Here is a 17,347-nt window from a genome sequence, read left to right on the forward strand (position 1 = left end):
TGTATGTATGCCCAGGGACTATATAAGGATGGCTTGTGTAGCAATAGAGAGACACACGCTAGGAGGAGTTATCCCCCGTGTCTCCCGGCGCCGCAATAAAGAATACCTGCTTGTCAGCTTGAAAACTTTGTTGGCAAGTTTGTTCCTGGAGTTTTCTCTGAATCAATGTAAATCCCATGGATTGAGATAAAAACAGTCCAATAACTAAAGCATAATACAAAACTCCTCCTACTACTATTAATGATAAATGAAATAATAAGGGGAGAGGATATAAATCTAAAATGGGAAAGAAGAAAAACAAGTGAAGCACAGTACAATTGTTCACCACCCCCCAAACAATAATCAGCCTGACCTGAGCAGTGATCTGGGCCTTCCAGGTAACTCTCCCCTAGTTACTTCCCAGGAGACAGTATCCACTCCTTATTACATGCCATTCACATCATGCTCAGATCCCACATTTTTCAATATACCATCGCTTTTTGTCTCTTGATATGTGTGTGTGTATATATATACACACAGATAAAGAGATATCATTCCTTAGTCCATGGACCAACCGTATAAAGTTTGCTGAGTTCATTCAGTCTATGTCAGTCTCCATCTGTCATAACAGTCTTTCAGGGCATTCATAACTTGCATTGTGAAAGAAGTATCACTGCTGAAGCATCTTCTGGTACCCCCTGCTTTCTTGGGGTGATGATTGGAGGGAAGTCAGATTCAGTCGATGGTGACCTGAGGACAGTTCCAGGAGACTCCCACTGCTGCTGTAGGCTTTTCCCATGACTTTATTCTCTGCTGATAATCATCTTCTTCTCAAAGACCAGAGTGGCGGAGATGGGTGTCTAGCTGATGGGCTGTAGAAGTGTTATATAGCAGGCAACAACATACAATTGAGTTCATTTGCTGATTTCCCCAAAATATAAATCCCCTTGAGGAACACATTGGACTTCCCCATCTTGCTGCATTACCCACCAAGTATATCCATATCCCTGAGCAAAAGCAATCCCATTAATGAGTTTGCCTTTACCTGAAGTAGGAATAACCCAGACTGTCTTCCCCAGAAAATTCTTTATGTGTACCACAGGAACTTTATCCCCCTCTACACTATGTAAAAGTTCTGACTGGGCTGGGCAAGCCCTGTTGGCAGATCCCCTAGTGTTGACCAACCAGGTGGCTTTTGGTAAATGTGTATCCCAATGTTTGAAAGTCCCACCACCCATTGCTCTTAGCATAGATTTTAACAGTCCATTGTACCGTTCAATTTTCCCAGGGGCTGGTGCATGTTAGGGGATGTGATATACTCACTCAATGCCATGCTCTTTGACCCAAGCGTCTATAAGGTCGTTCCAGAAATGAGTCCCATTGTCTGACTCAATTCTCTCTGGGGTGCCATGTCACACTCCTTTTGGTGCAGCCCAGGATTCAGTTGACTTTCTGGGCTGTGAGCGCTCTGCCAGCTCAAATAAATAATCTAGTGGGGGAGCAGAGGGTGTGAGGGAATGTCTCTTTCATAGGTTGACCCTCCGAGGAGAAAAAAAGATATGTAATTGCTAAAAAATTCCATTATATGCTTTCTGAAGTACAGAGATGATGACCAAGCTGAGAATGCATGCCAGATCAGTTTCATGATCGATGAGTATTGTATTACAAGCCATTACCGTGAAGTACAGAGAAACAAGAAGCCCAGGCCCCAAAGCCAATAAACTCTAAAAGAGCAAATACTGGCCATAAGTAAGGTACGACATACTGAAATTTTGACACCAAGTGCAAAAAATCTGAGAGCAAATAAATCAACACTGTGACGAGTGACTATTAATGAGAAACAATGCTTATCACAAATACAATTAGACACACTCTGGCCAGATCTGTTGTTATCTCAACTCTTTGAGCCCCACAGTGGGTGCCACAAAGAACTGTTATGGTTTAAGCCAGTAACTCAGAGCCATGAGGCCTCTCACTCACATCCCTCCTTCTTTCCTCCCCTCAAGCTGCTGAGGAGGAGAATCGAACTAAGGTGCCATACAAAACGACTATTACTACTACCAATATTAATGATGATAAGATAAATAACAAGGAGAGAAAATATGAAACTAAAAGGGGAAAAAGAAAAGAAAATAATAATTATTAATAATAATAATAAAATTGCTCACCACTTGCTGACCAATACTCAGCCTGACACGAGCAGCAATCTGGGCCTTCTGAGTAACTCCCGCCCAGTTTGTATACTAGGCCTGACATGCTGTGGTATGAATACCCCTTTGGCTAGTTTGGATCAGGTGTCCTGTCTCTTCTTCCTCCCAGCTTCTTGTGCCGCTCTGTTGACGCAGGAGTCACGGACAACGCAGAGACGATCAATGTGATCAAGCAATTGCCAAAGTTTATTCAGATACAGTGCTCCTTTTATACCCTTACACCCTTAGGTTTCTTATGTAACAGCCTTGGATATTGAGTTCTAATTGGTTAGTCTAGAGGTTACTACCATTTACAAAGCTGATGTTTATAGCTTGTTATAATGGCAATTAAATACCTTACTCTAAAAATAGAGTGGGAAACTACAACCTTGGCAGAGATCATTCTCTGCACGTTTTCAGTGGAAAATTACAGAGGCCTAGCAAGACAATTGACCTTGCTTATGCCTGCCAAGAATCTTCTTATTTTAGAGTAACAAGGCTCAGGGTATCAGGATCGCTCACTATGTAGCCTTGGCTCTTTAAGAACCCCACAATTCCCCCTTCTTGTTTTTGAGCGATCCAGACACTGTTTACAGCTTTTTTTATAAAGTGTTGTATACATTGTAAAATACAAGGAATAATCATTAAATGTAGGATTAGAAATGTTAGTAACATTAAAACACCTTTGATAATATCTTTAATCCAACCCAGGATTCCTTAAAGCAGAAGCATTCTGATGCAAACAGAATGTGAAACAGCTGCAGAAATTAACTGCTTAGGTGACGGCTAAAAATTCTTACATGAACCCGACAAGGAAAAACACACAGAAAACCGTCTGCTCTCATCACACACACACACACACACACATATGGGATCCCACAAGCACGCTCCACACAACTACAATATTTGAAACACAAAATCCAGACGATCATTAATCCCACTACACAGTCCCACATGCAGAGTGTGGCACAAGGACCTTGTGAAGACTATCAGGAAACCAGCTCTGAGAAGCATCATTGCAGTGCGAGGTGGCAGGCTCAAACTCAGGGGGCATCCCCGCAGAGGCTCTGCCTCCCTCATATTGCATGAGGCTTGGGCTTTTATACTGACCAAAATGCACACTCCTTCTGACACAGGTGGCCAGCCTATGTCAGAAGAAGTTGCCAGCAATATCTTTAAAAGTCTCCAAAGGTCACTAGAAACATGGACATACTTATATTTACCAACTTCTAGTACATGAGTATCACAGAGAGACTGTATCAAAAGGAGTTGTATATGGGGTTCCAAGTCTGCAGTCTGACACATTCTGCCCAATGCACCTGATAAGACCATACAATCCCACCTTCCCATCTCGGGTGGGAAGCACACACACCACGGGAAACCGTGCAATACGTCTGCATCCCCCACCCATCTCGCTTCTCCCTTTACAGCTGCCCATTTATCATGAGGATCTGGGGGATATAAATCAGGCTTCTTTTCCGGATGAATAGGCTCCAGGTCAAAAGCACCATCCAAGTCAGCATCGGAGTTATCAGGTGTCAGAATCTCAGGAGCAGCAACAGCAGACTGAGGAACGTTCACAGGCTCCTTGTCGGGGTCAATAGGACTCGGGTCAAAAGGATCGTCTTCATCCCCGTTCTCAGTCTTCGCTACCGCGGCAGCAACCAGCGGAGGTTCGAGGAGGGGGGTCACGCTGGTCTCCATGATCTCATTTTTTGACTTTAACGTCTCTAAAACAGTTCTACAAATGACTAACAAACCTTTCATAGTGTCATTGCCTTTCGTGGCTGCATTCCACAGTTTAACTCCTACCTCATTCCACAAAGAGATCTCAAATACCGTAGATTCATCAATCTCTGGGTGACGCATCTTCAACCATTTCAACATTAACTTTAAGTCTGTCTCTTTAAAGGTTGCTCCCTTCACCTTAAGAAGGACTGAAAACATCCATAAATCAGAGGCCTCTTCCTTAGTAATTTTCTCCCAAGTCTCGAGATTAAAAGCTTCACCGACTCCCACAATTAACTCCTTACTCCAGAGCAACAATCTTTTTAGCATAGGCTCCGTTCCGAGGCTTCTACCTCTGAGTATGTTCCCATTACTGATCTTGTCCCACAGCATCTGTTCTATACGTTCCCATTCAGAAACTTCAAATGCTGCCTGCACGCTGCGCAGAAGACCACGGTCTTGGGATCATTTTAACAGCCTTTGTAAGGCGGCACTATCCTATTCTAGTCCTCTCATAGAGAGAATTTGTTGGAGGAGCTCCATTACTGCCTGTTCATCTTTGGATAGCGAGTGCCCCACCTCCTCCCAGGCCGCTCACCTGATCAGGGCGATATCCCAACTTTGCAGCTAGCTGACTTCCGTAACACCGGGGCAGCGCCAATTTCGGCCAGCTCCTACCCCCTCATTCCTAATCAGACTTCAAACCCTCTGTGAAGGTTACCGATCTGAGGGTCCCTGTTCGGGCGCCACTTGTCGACGCAGGAGTCACAGACAACACGGAGACGATCAATGTGATCAAGCAATTGCCAAAGTTTATTCAGATACAGTGCTCCTTTTATACCCTTACACCCTTAGGTTTCTTATGTAACAGCCTTGGATATTGAGTTCTAATTGGTTAGTCTAGAGGTTACTACCATTTACAAAGCTGATGTTTATAGCTTGTTATAATGGCAATTAAATACCTTACTCTAAAAATAGAGTGGGAAACTACAACCTTGGCAGATATCATTCTCTGCACGTTTTCAGTGGAAAATTACAGAGGCCTAGCAAGACAATTGACCTTGCTTATGCCTGCCAAGAATCTTCTTATTTTAGAGTAACAAGGCTCAGGGTATCAGGATCGCTCACTATGTAGCCTTGGCTCTTTAAGAACCCCACACCCCTCATCACTGGCAGAGCATAAGATTGAGAAGTCCTTGATTGGAGTAAGCACTTCTTAGCAACAACTAAAACCATCAGTGTGTTATCAGTGTTCTTCTCAGAATAAAGCTGAAACACGACACTGCACCGGCTATTAAGAAGGAGAAAAATAACTGTTACAGCTGAACTCAAGACAAATGCACAATCTAGGAGTTCTATAAACTGATTTTATTTTGTTATACGTTGCTCATTTATCTCCTTTCAAGATCCCGGTTTTAAATATTGTTTGCCTGTTATCAAATTAATTCTCAGTATTTCCCAGATAAGAACACTCTGTATTTTCTTAAAATGCATTGCCTTCTAAATAATTACTTTTAAGTAATAAGTAATTCTATGATTTTAAAAAGGACTGCTAAAGCTGCACTCAAGACAGAAGTGAAAGACTGGGGAGAAGACCTGATGCAAAGTCTGAACTAAGACAGTGAAAAAAGGAAAGAAGAATAGGAAGGAATGCTGGAGGGGAGTGTTATTACTGTGGGAATTTAGGACATATACAGTAGGAATGTCCACTCCTGTCATGATAAAGGACAGAAGGTAGAAATCATCACTGGGGACAATTGCCCCAGGAAGACTTGCAATCACAATGACTAGAGGATAAGGACACAGCAGATTTTGGTGGTGGTGGTGGGGCTAGAAAGGTTAGAAAATTTTAATATGTGGGTAACCCAACTGGAACAGCAAGGATATATTTTAGGTAAATTTGAAAGGCATGAAGTTGGTAGAAAAGGAGCCACATTATCCCTTTGGAATTTCACCCCAAGAGGGTCTACGACCACAGACAGAATCTTACTACATACAGTCACAGGACAAAGAGAGAAGGATTTGATTAAGCCCTTATTAGTAACAGTAGGAAATGAGTATATGGGGGCAACTCCCCAGTGTGCCTGTTAGGAAGAGATCTCTTGCAGGCTCTCGATGTAGAATTACATTTGTCAACTGAATGGATAGACATAATTATGCGGATGAGTGCAGCCACTGAAAACTTACAAAATTAATCAAAAATACCAGAAATATTGAAATCAGTACTAATAAAGTTGTAGAGTAAAACTAGCACTGATGTGGGATTACTAGTTTCAGCTCAACCTGTAAACATAAAAACTAAGGGAGGAAACCTCCCTCTGGCCCTAATACAATATTCTATTCCCCAAGAAGCTGAGAAGAACATTCAAAAGCAAATAGGCTGATATTTAGCCCAAGGAATTTTGAAAGAGTGCATGTGTCACCATGCTGTATAATACACATATACTCCCTGTAAAAAGCACAGATTAGATGAAGATGGGAACCCAGAATACTATTTTGTACAAGATTTACAGGTAATTAATCAGCATTCAGTGGCTCCTTATCCAGTGGTGCCTGATTCCTCTACCTCTACTTCTACAAATACCACACTGAGCAATATATTTTACTGTGACTGATCTAACTGCTGCCTATTTTAGTATCTGCTTAGATGAGAAAAGCCAACTTCTGTTCGCCTTTACGTGGAAAGGACATTTAACCTGGATGCATCTCCCATAAGTTTTTGCAGGGTCTCCTACAATTATATCACAAATACTGAGAAATTATTTGAAAGCCATAAAACTACCAGGTGAATCAGCTCTTGTACAATATGTAGATGACTTATTAATAGCTAATAGCTTTGGCATCAGCCCCTGCTCTTGGACTCCTGGATTATATAAATCCCTTCAATTTATATGTGCATGAACAAAAAGGAATAGCCAAAGGATTTATAGCACAGAAACAAGGAACATAGAACCATAGAATCATAGAATCATACAATAGTTAGGGTTGGAAAGGACCTTAAGATCATCTAGTTCCAACCCTCCTGCCATGGGCAGGGACACCTCACACTAAACCATATCACCCAAGGCTTCATCCAACCTGGCCTTGAATACTGCCAGGGATTCACAGCCTCCCTGGGCAACCCATTCCAGTACCTCACCACCCTAACAGTAAAGAATTTCTTCCTTATATCCAGTCTAAACCTCTGCTGTTTAAGTTTCAACCAGTTACCCCTTGTCCTATCACTACAGTCCCTAATGAATAGTCCCTCACCAGCATCCCTGTAGGCACCCTTCAAATACTGGAAGGCTGCTATGAGGTCTCCACGCAGCCTTTTCTTCTCCAGGCTGAACAGCCCCAACTTTCTCAGCCTGTCTTCATGCCAGAGATTGGTTGTGTACTTCTCTGTTCAGCTAGATCCAGTTGCAACAGGAGTACTGAACTGTATTAAATCAGTGGCAGCCATGGCTTCCTTATCTTAGGACACCCTGTAACAGTTTATGTCCCACAGAAGGTGGAAATGCTGGAAATACAGTATGTGACGCAAGCCTTGTTGCCACAACTGGCACATGCATGTAAACTGATCCTTCTAATGGTGTAATGTAATTTTGAAAATATGTGATATCCTGAATCCAGCAACTCTGATGCCTTTGCCTGATGATTGGGAAGATCATCACCATTGTGAGCAGGTGATGAACACTTCAAGCAAACCACAAGCAGATTTAACTGACATATCTTTGCAGAATCTAGACCTAAGTCTGTTACTGTAAAAATTGTTCGGACAAACTCTATAAGACTCAATTTTGAGTTTTAGAAAGCAGGAATTCTTTATTGCTGCGCTGGGTGCACACACGAATCATTTCACAAAGGTGAGCGCACCCATTGCTTGCCAGCAGCAGCTATATATTTAGCATACTCATGAATATTTTCAGAGTTTCCTGAAACTAATTATAATATTTGCATCCTAATTAAGCATGCACTTTCTTGCTGACTGTGGGTCTCTGGTAGTCATCAATAGACTTCCTCACTGTGTTTACTGAATGACCTCAGTGCCTGTGACACTTGCAAGGTCCTAGTGCTGAGTTACCAGTTGGTATGTCCTTGCTTCTTTTCTGTTCCATTCTCGCTCCATGTTGGGAGCCACTCTGCTGTCTTGAAGGCTGACATTCTTGGTCTTATTTACTGTCTCCTTAGTTGTTATCAGTCCCGTGATATTCCTTCTCCTATTAGCCGAACATTCCTTTCTCACTACGAGTTAGTAAGCTGGAACAATTTAGTCTATTCTACTGTGTTAAAGGCACACACACTATTGTTAGTTTAAAAATTAAACCTACAACTCTATTGTAGATGGCTCATCTTATTACCTGCATGGACAACAACCAACTAGACATGCAGTGGCCAGTCAAGGACAAGTAATAGAAGCTGAACCTGTCACAACAGCGATGAGTGCACAAGGAGCAGAGCTGGTAGCTTTAACACATGCAGCACATCTGGGAAAAGGCAAAAGATTCAATATTTATACAGACTTTTGGTATGCCTTCAGGGTATGTCATGCAACTGAAATGTTATGGAAAGAATAAGGATTTATCACATCATCAGGAAAGAAAGTATCAAACAGAGAATGCTGCAGAATGGACTTAGTCAGAAATCAAAATCAGACCAAAAGCCATTTATTGCAAAGCATTAACTCCTTATAAACTATTGCTTACATACACTTAGAGTGATTTGGCATATTATGGTTGGATACATGTCTTGAAGACCCTTAGTGACTAACATATAATTGGTTAAGAACAGGTGTGAGAATTTGACCTCGAAAGCTTGCCAACAGTCCACAGTTTTCATAACTCAGTGAATTCCAGCTTCTTCTTATTTTGCTGGCTTAAGCTTCCTTGGGCCTCTCACGGCCTTGCTGTATCTTTCAGAGTTATTCAAAGTTCATGTACCAAATATTCATTCTGCTGTGAGAACACTGTCTCCACATCTCCCCCTTTTTAGTTTTACTAAAAATCTTTTACAATTTGGAGTGTCTGCTCTATCACTGCTTGACTTGTGTAACATAATCACCCACTACTCTAGGCAGCATTATTTCAGTAAGACTAGTCTGATTTGAAGTCACTTGAAGTCACCTTTATAACATGTGACATACCAGTGAATCCTACACACCATGTAACAGGATGGAATAATGGGGATTTAACAAATGTGCCCAGTATACTTGTCCATTACCCATGGTCACAAATAATAGAACAGACATTACAAAGATTTCTGTCATTGCCATTTCTTTATGTTGTTGATTTCTGGGGCTTTATACGTTTCACTGGTAGCCAGTATGGTCCTGTCGATAGCTGTACACAGCCGTATCCTTGACCCCGTGTCAGCAATGGCACTGGTCATCAGACAGAAGGAGCAAACTTAAGGGACAAGGAGGTATGGAGGGAGGTCCCTCCTCGGAGAGGTAAGCGAAAACCCTCGCAATCCATTCCTCCCTCCCAGCTGCCCTTGAATAACAGGTATGAGGTCTTGGAACTACAGGGTCAGGTAAATTGAGAGGGAGAGGTACATCTATCTAGTGAGTCACCTAGGGCTTGTCACTCACCCCCATGCCTTAGAACTTCCCCAACCAAGAAGAAAAGAAGAGTAATTGTGGTGGGTGACTCCCTTCTGAGGGAAACAGAAGGGCCCATTTGTCTGCCAGATCCATCCCACAGGGAAGTCTGCTGCCTACCTGGGGCTCAGATTAGAGATGTTAAAAGGAAACTCTCTGATCTGGTGCAGCCCTCTGACTACTATTCTCTGCTGGTTTTTCAGGTTGGCAGTGATTAAATTATTACAAGGAGGGCAAGGGCAGTGAAGAGAGAATTCAGGGCCCCGGGACGGCTGGTTAGAGGGTCTGGAGCACAAGTGCCGTTTGCCTCCATACCTGTTACAAGCAAGGATGAAGAGATAAATAGGAAGAGTCTGCAGATCAATGTATGGCTACGTGACTGGTGCCAAAGGCAGGGTTTTGGGTTTTTCAGTCATGGGCTGCTATATGAGACACCTGGTTTGCTGGTGGCAGGTGGGATACACCAGTCCCAGAGGGGGAAAAGGGTTTTGGGGCAGAGGTTAGCAGGCCTTATTGACAGGGCTTTAAACTAGATATGAAGGGGGAAGGGGAGACAACTGGGCCTGTTAGGGACAAGCCCAAGAGAAACATGCTAGGGCTTGAAGGATGGCGGAATAGGGAGGACTATCAATCTATTGTTCATTTGTGGGAAAGGATAGTTGTTTATGAAACAAGGGGAACACAAAATCACAAAATGGAATATATAAACCTTTAGAATTAGTTTTAAGCAATGTTAAGTTTAATGGCTTTTTAACAGTAGCAATGGAAAATTACTGAGGTGTATGGTACATAGAGAAAAGAAACAGAGTACAGCTAGAGAACATACTGGCACAAGATAAATCATTATAGTTGATGTAGTTTTAAGGAAAACAGTCTAGAAAAACAGGATGCAGGGATAAGGAGTATCTGGGAATAGCAGGTGTCCAGGATGGGCTACAGTTTAACTGATAAGTAGGAGGATAGAAAGGTTATTACGTCTCTGGTGCTAAGGAACCAATTAAACTGGTATAAGCATCTCCTGCGAATGCTTCAGAGGCTGCCAGAAATGATGAAGATTGTTGGAAGAAGTAAATGACCCTCAGAGACCACCACCACATTTTTTGTACGCATGCGGGGAACTTTCTGGAAAATAACGTAATCCATACGTAGCCTCATGAATATGTATGTATGCCCAGGGACTATATAAGGATGGCTTGTGTAGCAATAGAGAGACACACGCTAGGAGGAGTTATCCCCCGTGTCTCCCGGCGCCGCAATAAAGAATACCTGCTTGTCAGCTTGAAAACTTTGTTGGCAAGTTTGTTCCTGTAGTTTTCTCCGAATCATTTAGACCCTGTCCCACAGGCGAAAAAGGGTACTAGGACAAGACAGGCCCAGTAGGAGGGGAGGGGGAGTTGCCCTTTATGTTAAGGATAGGCTAGAGAGTATAGAACTCTGTCTGGGGACAGGTGATCAGTTAACAGAAAGTTTGTGGGTAAGGGTTAAGGGGAAATCGGTGATGGGACACATTACTGTGGGGATATGTTACAGACCGCCTGATCAAGAGGAACCTGTGGATGAAGAACTCTACAGACAAATAGGAAAAGCCTCACGCTCACAGGCCCTTGTTCTCATGGGGGACTTCAACCACCCTGACATCTGTTGGGGCGATGGTACGGCCCGGCGCAAGCAATCCAGGAGGTTTCTCGATTGTGTGGAAGACAACTTCCTTCTGCAAGCAATAAAGGAGCCGACAAGGAGAGGTGCCCTGCTTGACCTCGTGCTCATCAACAGGGAAGGGCTCGTTGGAAATGTGACTCTCCAGGGAAGTCTTGGATGCAGTGATCATGAGATGGTTGAATTTGAGGTCCTCAAGACAATGAGAAGAGCACGCAGTAAGCTCACTGCCCTAGACTTCAAGAGAGCAGACTTTGGGCTCTTCAGGAACCTGGTTAGCAAGGTTCCATGGGATATAGCCCTAGAAGGCAAAGGGGGCCCAAGACTCTTGGTTAATATTCAAGGATCACCTGCTACAAGCTCAGGAGTGTTGCATTCCGACCAGAAGGAAGTGCAGCAGGAGGGCCAGGAGACCTCCTTGGATAGATAAGGAGCTGCTGAGAAAAATTCACAAGAAAAAAGAGGCTTATAAAATGTGGAAGCAAGGACAGGTGGCCTGGGATGAATACAGGGATGATGTCAGGCTAGTTAGGGACCAAGTTAGGAAAGCTAAGGCCCAATTGGAGCTAAACTTGGGAAGGGATGTTAAAGATAATAGGAAGGGAATTTATAGGTATGTAGCGGCTAAAAAACAGACTAAGGACAATGTAGGCCCTCTCCGGAAGCTTTCGGGAGAACTGGCTACACAGGACTTGGAGAAGGCTGAGGTTCTGAATGGCTTCTTTGCCTCTGTCTTCACTGGCAAAGGCTCTGACCGCAGCACCCGAGTCTGGGAAGGCGGATGCAGGGACTGTGAAAACCTAGACCTTGGGCCCACTGTACATTAGGATCTGGTTCGAGACCATCTTACACAAGTCCATGGGCCCTGATGAAATCCATCTGGGGGTCCTGAAGGAGCTGGCAAATGAAGTTGCAAAGCCACTGGCCATCATATTTGAAAAATCATGGCAGACAGGTGAAGTTCCTGAAGACTGGAAAAAGGGAAATATAACCCCCATTTTCAAGAAGGGGAAAATGGATGACCTGGGGAATTACAGACCAGTGAGTCTCACCTCTGTGCCTGGCAAAACCTCGGAGCAGATTCTTTTGGAAGGCATGCTACGGTACATGAAAAAGAGAAATGTGCTTGGTGACAACCAGCATGGCTTTACTAGGGGAAAATCCTGCCTGACCAATTTGGTGGCCTTTTATGACAGGGCTACAAAAGTAATGGACAGGGGTGGAGCAGTTGACGTCATCTACCTGGACTTGTGCAAAGCGTTCGACACTGTCCCACATGACATCCTTGTCTCTAAATTGGAGTGTCATCAATTTCATAGTAGGACCACTCAGTGGATAAAGAACTGGCTGGATGGTCGCACTCAAGGAGTTGTGCTCAACGGTTCAATGTCCAGCTGGAGACCAGTAACGAGTCGTGTCCCTCAGGGATCGGTGTTGGGACCGGTCTTGTTTAAAATTTTTGTCGCTGACATGGACAATGGAATTGAGTGTGCCCTCAGCAAGTTTGCCGATGACACCAAGCTGTGTGGTTCTGTTGATACGCTGGAGGGAAGGAATGCCATTCAGAGGGACCCTGACACACTTGTGAGGTGGACTGATGCCAACCTCATGAAGTTTAACCATGCCAAGTGCAAGGTCCTACACCTGGGTGGGAGCAATCCCAGGCACAGCTACAGGTTGGGCAAAAAGGAAATTCATGGTAGTCCTGCGAAGAAGTACTTGGGGGTGTTAGTCAATGAGAAAATGAACATGAGCCAGCAGTGTGCACTCACAGCCCAGAAAGCTAACTGTATCCTGGGCTGCATCAAGAGGTGCGTGACCAGCAGGTCAAAGGAGGTGATCCTGCCCCTCTACTCTGCTCTTGTGAGACCCCACTTGGAGTATTGTGTGGAGTTCTAGTGTCCTCAACATATAAGGGACATGGTGCTGTTAGAACAAGTCCAGAGGTGGGCCACGAGGATGATCAGGGGACTGGAGCACCTCCCATATGAAGACAGGCTGAGAAAGTTGGGGCTGTTCAGCCTGGAGAAGAGAAGGCTGCGTGGAGACCTCATAGCAGCCTTCCAGTATCTGAAGGGGGCCTACAGGGATGCTGGAGAGGGACTATTCATTAGGGGCTGTAGTGATAGGACAAGGGGTAACGGGTTGAAACTTAAACAGCAGAGGTTTAGACTGGATATAAGGAAGAAATTCTTTACTGTTAGAGTGGTGAGGTACTGGAATGGGTTGCCCAGGGAGGTTGTGAATGCTCCATCCCTGGCAGTGTTCAAGACCAGGTTGGATGAAGCCTTGAGTGATACGGTTTAGTGTGAGGTGTCCCTGCCCATGGCAGGGGGGTAGGAACTAGATGATCTTGAGGTCCTTTCCAATCCTAACTCTTCTATGATTCTATGACAACAGTTAGCAGAGCTCACTCACAGAGCTTCAGGTTAGATTCAAAGTGCGAGGAGGTTGTAGCTGGGTTTGAACTAGTGGGGCATTGTTCTAGTATTAATGAAGACCAGAAGGCCTCCTGCCTCCCAAGGATGCCATTAGCGTGCTCTGCTTGCTCCCTGAAATGCCTGTACACCAATGCACGCAGCATGAGAAGTAAACAGGAGGAATTAGAAGTGTGTGTGCGGTCTAAAGGCTATGATCTGGTGGCAATTACAGAGACATGGTGGGACAGGTCACATGACTGGAATGTGGTCATGGATGGCTATGTCCTTTTTAGGAAAGATAGGTCAGCAAAGCGAGGTGGTGGAGTCGCTCTTTATGTGAGAGAGCAACTAGAATGTATTGAGTTCTGTCCAGGGGCAGATGAGGAGCAAGTGGAATGTCTGTGGGTATGAATTAAGGCACAGACTGGTACGTGTGATACAGTTGTGGGGGTCTGTTATAGACCTCCTGATCAGGATGAAGGAGTTGATGAGGCTTTCTACAGGCAACTGAAAGCAGCCTCGTGACTACATGCCTTGGTCCTCATGGGGGATTTTAACTACCCTGATATTTGCTGGAAGACTCACACAGTCCATCATTCACAGTCTAGGAGGTTCCTCCAGTGCATTGACGATAACTTCTTAATGCAAATTGTAGACAAACCAACTAGGAGAGGAGCGCTGCTAGATTTAGTACTCACCAGCAAGGAGGGTCTGATCGAAGTGTTGATGGTCAATGGCAGCCTTGGCTGCAGTGACCATGCGATGGTGGAGTTTAGGCTCTATTCTCCTTTTAGCCATTTACTCCAACATCATCAACAGTGACTGGTTTTGTCAGTCTTTGCAAGTCTGCTGCAGCTAATCACACTTATGGTAAATAGCTTTGCGAGAGTAGGATGGATATCAATATGCTAATGTGACATCTAGCCATTTTGCAATTTCTTGTTTCTGTAACCCTTGAACAGAAGAGGATCTTAGAAGATAAGCTAGCAATAATCCCTATTCAAGCTTTCAACTCGTCTTTCTTAGTATAGCTGTCAATCAAAAGGTTTATTACACATAATTTAGAAGGCAGTCAGACCTTAGAAAGCTATTTAAAATAATAGTATTCTATGTCCATTCAGAAATAGCTGATTTCCTTTTATATAATCAGAAATTTGAAACGAAGAATCAGAATTTAACCAAACATGGATATTACAAGGTTTATGTGTCCCAAGGTGAGAGTTAATTCAGATGTAGACTACTATGTAGCACAATTATGCAACCACATAATCTGCATTGTGGTTACTGGTGGCATCGTAAAGACATGTAGTTTATATGACAGATGAAGTAAAATGGTAAAAATGTAACCAATACAGAAATAAAATATGACATCTTAGCCAAAATCAATATTGATAGTATGTTTTACAAATATCTTCTTTTGCCAACTATATTTAGACATTTTTTTATCCTAATTTCAGTAGGAATTTTAGACTTGGGCAAAAGAAAGGATGCTTTTAGTAAAGGAACATCATTAGTTCAAACATCTAAAGTTCAGAAAGTATAATCTCAAGGGTAATTAATCACTGAACAAACTTATCCAAGCAGATTATTTCAGTTTGATTCCAGAAATTCTCATGAGATACATAAGATTTAAGATTACTTTAAAGGCTGCTATCAAATCCTATATGGCTCAAAAATACGATATGTAATAAAAATAAGGTTTAAAAAACCCTAAAATCACTAACATGTTCATAATATTTTTATTAATAGAGAAATAATTGATTTGGAGAAAAACCCCTTGTCTCTGAGCAAATAAACTTTGTCCTGAAATGCTTGTATTCCAAAACACAAGCATTAATAGTTACTAACTATTATAAAGGTAATTAATCAAAAAGCAAGAACTCTGGTTAAAATAAATCTTAATTTTGCTGTCTTCTGAAAGAATGCCCATTAAAAATAAGTTTTTGGGGAGTTTTAGACTACCTATATTCATTAAAGGCCACAATTTAGCAGGAGTTAAGAACAGAATTTTCAGGAAGCATTTTCGATCGCTATCTCTCCAATATAAGGCAGTCCAGGAGCTACTACAAACAAGTTGTACTTTCATTCGGGACCCCAAAAAGTTACTTTATCTGTACTTAAGATCCAACACATACCTTCCATTCTTCATCCCTATTTGTCAGGTGACCATCTTCATCAAGTATTGGTTCAATATTTTCCTTCAACTTCCCATTGCTATTAACATTCTTAAAAAAATCTTTCTTGCTGTCTGACACATTACTGTCCAGTTTCAATTCTAGTTTCATTCTAATCTTTTGTGTCTTTTCCTTGCATATGCAAACCACGCCTCTTTAATATTCCTGCAAAGCCTGACCTTGCTTCCAGAGATGTGTGGGAGGAATAGAATACGTAGCAAGGCCACAATTCTGGATTTCCGAAGGGCCAACTTTGGCCTCGTCAATCAACTGCTAAGGGAAGTCTCATGGGAAAGGGTACTAGATAGTAAAGAGGCTCAAGATAGTTGGTTAGCACTCAAGGACCACTTCTTCGAAGCTCAGGATCAGAGTGTCCCAATGGGTAGGAAATCAAGTAAGGGAGCTAGGAGACCAGCGCGGTTAAACAAGGAACTGCTGGGCAAACTCATGTGAAAAAGAGAATCCATGGATTATGGAAGGAGGGGCTGGCCACTTGGGAGGAATATAGGACAGTTGTTAGAGGATGTAGGGAGGCAATTAGGACAGCTAAGGCCTCCTTGGAACTTAGTCTTGCTAGTCAGGTTAAGGACAATAGAAAGGGCTTCTTCAAATACATAACAAATAAAACTATCACAAGAGGCAATATTGGCCCACTGCTGAACGAGGTGGGTGCCCTGGAGACAGAGGATATAAAGAAGGCAGGGGTGCTGAATGCCATGTTTGCCTCTGTCTTTGCTCCTGCAGACTCTCCCCGGGGGCCCCAGATTCCTACAGCCCCAGAAGGAGTGAGGAAAAAGGAGGTGGTTGCTTTGGAAGATGAGGATTGGGTTAGGGATCAGTTAAGCAATCTGGACATCTATAAATCGATGGGTCTGGATGGAATACACGCATGGGTGCTGAGGGAGCTGGAAGAGGTCATTGCTGGGCCATTCTCCATCACCTTTGGTAAGTTGTGGGAAACCGGAGAGGTGCCTGAGGATTGGAGGATGGCAAATGTCACACCAGTCTATAAGAAGGGCAAGAAGGAGGACCCGGGTAATTATAGACTGGTCAGCCTTATCTACGTCCCTGGAAAGATGATGGAACAACTTATTCTTGACTCCATCTCTAGGCATATCAAGGATGAGGGGGTCATTAAGAACAGCCAGCATGGTTTTATGAGGGGGAAATAATGTTTGACCAACCTTAGAGCCTTCTATGAGGAAGTGACTAGGTGGAGGGATGATGGTAGAGCAGTAGATGTGGTTTTTCTTGATTTCAGTAAGGCATTTGATACTGTCTCCCGCAGCATCCTCAGAGATAAGCTAAGGAAGTGTGGGCTTGACGATCAGGTAGTGAGGTGGATCAAGAACTGGTTGAAAGGAAGAAGGCAGAGAGTTGTGGTCAATGGGAACTGAGTGTACCCTCAGCAAGTTCTCTGATGACACTGAACTGGGAGCAGTGGCTGACACAACAGAAGGCTGTGTTGCCATTCAGCGAGACCTGGACAGGCTGGAGAGTTGGGCGGGGAGCAACTTGATGAAATTCAACAAGGGCAAGTGTAGAGTCTGGCATCTGGAAAGGAGTGAAGGGAAAGGGACCTGGGGGTCTTGGTGGATAGGAGGATGATCATGAGCCAGC

This window comes from Melopsittacus undulatus (assembly GCF_012275295.1).
Source record: "Melopsittacus undulatus isolate bMelUnd1 chromosome W unlocalized genomic scaffold, bMelUnd1.mat.Z SUPER_W_unloc_1, whole genome shotgun sequence".
In the NCBI taxonomy this organism is placed as follows: Eukaryota; Metazoa; Chordata; class Aves; order Psittaciformes; family Psittaculidae; genus Melopsittacus; species Melopsittacus undulatus.